Source organism: Myotis daubentonii, chromosome 16, assembly GCF_963259705.1.
Source record: "Myotis daubentonii chromosome 16, mMyoDau2.1, whole genome shotgun sequence".
In the NCBI taxonomy this organism is placed as follows: domain Eukaryota; kingdom Metazoa; phylum Chordata; class Mammalia; order Chiroptera; family Vespertilionidae; genus Myotis; species Myotis daubentonii.
Window position 1 is genome coordinate 19,256,462 of NC_081855.1, and position 5,096 is coordinate 19,261,557.

At 53.3% G+C, this 5,096-nt stretch overlaps 1 pseudogene; it reads left to right on the plus strand.

Annotated features, from left to right (window-relative positions):
- Positions 1-1,129: 1,129 nt before the first annotated feature.
- On the plus strand, positions 1,130-3,798 carry LOC132219279 (phosphofurin acidic cluster sorting protein 2-like; annotated as a pseudogene).
- The last annotated feature ends 1,298 nt before the right edge of the window (positions 3,799-5,096 follow it).

Below are 5,096 nucleotides of genomic sequence, written 5' to 3' on the forward strand. Positions count from 1 at the left end.
GGAACCTGTTATCAGGGCTGGCGATCCATCTCTTCACTGCTGTAGGACCTAGAATTATCCCCTTCTGTTGCCATGTCAACAGTGCTGCCCTGAACATCCCATTTGTCCTAATATCCAGACCCTCTCACCCCAGGAAAAGCCTCTGTGTTCCCATCTTAGAGTGGGATGTTCTGCCAGAAATCCCAGGGTGACCTTGTTAACACAGGGAGGTGCTGTCCATCCTCTGCTAAGAAATGACTAAGATACGAATGTTTTTCAGTCCTCACCTACAGTTCTACTTTTCCTGCCAAGAACCCTTTCTCTTCTCAATGTAAGAAACATTCAAACCTGAGAATTTTTGTGAATTTCTTTGAGTCAAACTGCTGATGATTGCAGGAAGCCAAATCTTAACGGATTGAGATAATGCTCTGGAGAATGGCAGTTTTGCACCTTATTTTAGACATTACAATCAAAAGAGGAGACATATGTGGGCTCCATAAAATCCATGGGGGATAGATTAGGGAGCCAGGAGAATGCAAAGGGGGGAAACCTCTGGGATTCGATAAACACTAAAATGATAGACACGCACTTCTTTCACTTAGGTGTGTGCAGGGTAGTTAACAGTCAACAATGAACTCAGTAACAATGAGGGGTTTGTGGTCTCTGCAGAGCATTGCCTATGCTTTGAGGGGTCTAAATAAAGGGAAATTCATTTGACATTCCAAAGATATGTTATTGTAGATGCAAAAAGACAATAGACAGGCTCAGTTAAGGTAAAGTGTGACCTTTGTCAGGGAAGATGCCAGCCTAGGACATGACTGCCCACCATAAACTGCTTTTGTTAAGAGTTTTCATTTTAGAACATCCTTTGTGATAACTTTAGGTCTCTGGGTTTGCAAGGCCACCAGGCAGGCCTTCCCTGAGCTAGTCAGTGAGCATGTGGTCTCTTTTCCCACACACTGTCCTTGGGATCGCTCATGTCCCACCTCTTGCCACCAATCACAGAGTGCTTAGGGGTTCAGTCTGAGTTGATGCCCCCAACCAACTTGACAGCTCATGAGCTGCCTCTGACGGCATGTCCCTCCTCTGTCCCAACACAGGAAGAGAAACCATCAACCCCGAGTAGTAATAAGACCTCCTTGGTGCCTGCAGCTGCAGCTTTGTGGCTGCCCATGGGCCTGGCCGGCATGCCCACCACCCTACGCACACCTGTGCCCTTGAACCTCTTCTCTACCTGGGAGGTGGACTGCTCCAGCCCCAGCTGCGTGCCCAGGCTGTGTAGCCCGACTTTAAAGAAGCTGCTGATCTACAAGGAGCTGGAGAAGGAGCTCATCACTGTGGTGATTTCCGTGAAGATGCAGGAGATTGTGCTGCCTCCCAGTGGACAGGTGGAGACCAACCTGGCGCTGACCTTCTCCCTGCAGTACCCCCACTTCCTGAAGAGGGAAGGCAACAAGCTGCAGACCATGCTGCAGCAGAGGAAGTGCAATCACAACCGGACCATCCTGGTCTACAATTCACTTGCCTGGGGTGCCATCGACATGGCTGAGGTGATGCAGCGACCCCTCGAGGTGGCCAGGTGCTGAGCCTCAGGAGCATCAAGGGGTCCTCCACCAACGTGGCTGAGGTCAGCATCTCCTCCCTGTGCAGTCAGCCCATCGAACACAAGGACAGTGCCATGCAGGCCAGCCCCAAGGCCAAGTACAGGGTTCATTACTCTGCAGGGGAACATGAGAACTTCTTCTCTGAGCAGGAGGCCAGCGATGATGCTGCACAAGGACAAGAGCTGGACGACATCAACGTGGAGAAGCCCAAGAAACAGTGGCCAGTGATGATAAGAATGATGTCCATGACCAGGCACCAGTACATCAAGGAGAAAGTTGGGGCTTGGCTGAGCAGGGTCAAAGTGTCGGAGGAGGCCCTGGACCGTGAGCAGGACCCGGCAGATCATGTCCCCGAGTAGAGGAGGACCTGCACCTTCTGTCTGACATGCTGGAGAACCAGCGACAGTAGCCCAGACAAGGAAGAAGATGACAGCCTTCTCAGCACCATCAAGCCCAAGCTCAGGCCATACTGCGAAGGCCTGTCACATTCCAGCTCAAACAGGAGCATCCACAGTGCCCGGAGCAAGGAGGAGCCTCCGAGTCCGCCCTACATGACCAAGAAGACGTGGGCCTCAGACGGCAAGCAGCCAAGTGATGTCTTGGACTCAGTGCCCCACAGAATGCCCACCCAGGGGAGCAGCCAGCACTGCCCAAGGACAGCCCGGAGCCAGAGACCTCAGCCCTGGACATGCTCACCAAGAAGCTGCTGCCCAGTAGGCACATCACCAAGACCAAGTCTCTCATCCCCTCCACCAAGGCCACGGGGAAGCATCCCGCCACCATGGCTGGGCAGGTACCTGAAGGAGCAGCAGACGGCACAGCCACAGAACAAGTGAGCCAAGAGCCCAGACAATGCGTGTGGCCGGACCCAGGGAGCCAGCTGCAGATCCCCAGGAAGACCACGTACAACCAGCTGAACCACATCCCCATCTCTGATGACCAGCTGCCGGAGAACATCATCCTGGTCAACACCTCTGATTGGCAGGAGCAGTTCCCCTCGGACATCCTGCAGGGGCACACGCTGCCTGTGCTGAGCATCTGCTTCACGGCTGACGTCCAGGTGGCCTTCAGCTCCATCATCTGGCGGATACAGAGACACTGTAACTGTAATTCCCAGCCCCCGGAGCCGGTGAAGATCCTGGTGGCAGGGGCACAGCACTACCTCAGCGCTGTGCTGCGGGTGTTCCTGGAGCGGCTGTCCTACAAGATGCTCGACTGGCTGGGCTACATGAGCTTCCTGGTCATCCCGCTGGGTTCCCACCCCGTGGCCAGGTACCTGGGCTCCGTGCATTACCGCCACCACAGCTTCTTCCAGGACCTGGCCTGGTGGGACCTGTTCCATAATCTGGAGGCCCAGAGCGCCATACAGGACACGCTGGACATCGTGACGAGAGTCACACAGTACATCACGGGGACAACTATGCCTCCCAGCTGCCCACTGAGGAAGCCCTGCTCTCCTACAAGCAGAAGGGCCCCAACAGGAGTCCTTATAGTTCATTCCCTTCGGGGGAGTGGGTGAAAGTTGGGGTAGTGCAACAGTCCGCAGACACGTCGGGAGACTCAGATGATGGGCCCCCCTTGGGCTGCAGCGTGCTTTCCATCCATCCCACTGTCCATACCTCTGGTCGCCAATGAGGCCTTGTCACCCCACTCTGCTTCCGGTCAGTGAGTGGGGCTTGTCCTCCCCCAGCCAGGGCGATGGCGCCAAGTTGATGGAGCGGCAGGTGGATTACTGGACGGCAGCCCAGCCCACAGACAGGAAGAGAGACTCGAAGAAGAAAGACCTGCCTACTGCCAACAACACCCTCAAGTGTACCTTCTACTCTCTCCAGGTCATCAGGCTGCCCAGCAGTGGTGAGGCCACAGAAACACCTACCATGTCCTTGACAGTGGTCACCAAGGAGAAGAAAAAGGTGCTGTTTTTACCCAATAAAAACAAGGACAAGGTTGAGGAGTCCAAAGGCCAGTGCCTGAAGGGCATAAGCCGCCTGGTCTGCAGGGCCAGCACCAGGAGAACAGGCTGCGGGTCCTCATCGAAGGTGTGGTGTGGAACGACGGGAAGTTCTTCCAGCTGGCAGCCTGGGGTCCTCCCGCGTCCAGACTTCCCCATCTGCATCTCCAGACACTCCGACTCCACCTTCCAGCCCTGCCTGTGGCCCTGTCGATGCCAAACACAGGAGGACCCACCTGCTCTTCTGTTAACGTTTCAGTTTAGTACAGAGACCGACCCTGGAAACACAAAGAGAAACCTTCTTAAGTACAAATGTGCTCACAACCCTGCTGCCCCCACCTCTCTCTCTCCCCAGGGCCATCGACTGCCTCCTGGGCATCTGGCTGGACCCGTACCCTGAAGATTTTTTCAGCCACCAGAATTTCCCAGCCTGATCATGCTTTTAGCCTCCATAGAGCTTACCTTTCCAGTCCCAGACCTGTCAACCCAGGCCCAGTATCTCTACTCACAGCTGGAGCACCTGAGCCCACTGAGGCAGAGAGAGAGGTTGAGGAGGAGTCAGAAAGGCTAAGCTGGCAGAGGGGATGGGGCTGGGCCACACAGAGAAGAGCTCCCAGAGGCTGGGCTTAGGCAGGAGCACAGAGCTGCTCAGGTCAGTGCCCAGTGGCCTGCAGTCTGGAGGACTCCTGGGGTGGGGGCTTGAGCTGGGACTTCAGTGATGGAGATGGGAGGGCCCTTCCTTGGAAGGCACACAAAAGGCAGTCATGGTGGTAACATGTTCTCTTCCTGCATCTACAGAAGCAGCTCCAGAGCAAGATGAAGAAATATCTACACAGGAAACGCCAACTCTGGTGCCCTCTCCTGAGCCAGAGCAGGCTCCAGGCACAGCTGTCACTGAGCTCCCAGATGTGGACCCACCTGCAGCTCGTGAGCCACTCCCATCAGCTCCTGGGAGGCCTGTGGTCCCAGGTCCTGGGGCTTAGTGTGTGTCAGCTGCCATGACAGAGAGGGCTTCCCCTCTCCAATAGTTGCAGTTTTTAAATGTTTGTGTTTATCTTACATATACTTAGAATTTTAATGTATTTTTCTTATACTATTGAGTAAAATAAAATGTATTTTCAATAAAATTTAATAAAATGTTATTGCAATAAATTTAAATAATATAACATTTAACTCTATGATCCTTCAGAGCATCAATTCCAACATCATGAAGCACATTCACAATTTTTGGCCACCGTCACATCACATTTTTATCCAGACCAACCCAGGACCTGGTAGTCCGTCACTGCTCATCCTCCCCGCACAGGCCCTGACAATCCCTGATCTCCTTCTGTCTGCATGGATTCCCCTATTGTGGGTTTCCATGGAAGTGAACTCTTAGCATATGCAGCCTTTCATGTTTGACCAGGTAACGGGGGAGAGGAGAAGACTGACTGTGATTGTAAATCAGTGGTACTCATTGTGCTTGTACAGTTTTCACTGACATGTGCAGAGTGGCAAAACTTTTTTGGCTTTGATTTGTTAATCCTCACCCGAGGATATTTTTTCCATTGATTTTTTTT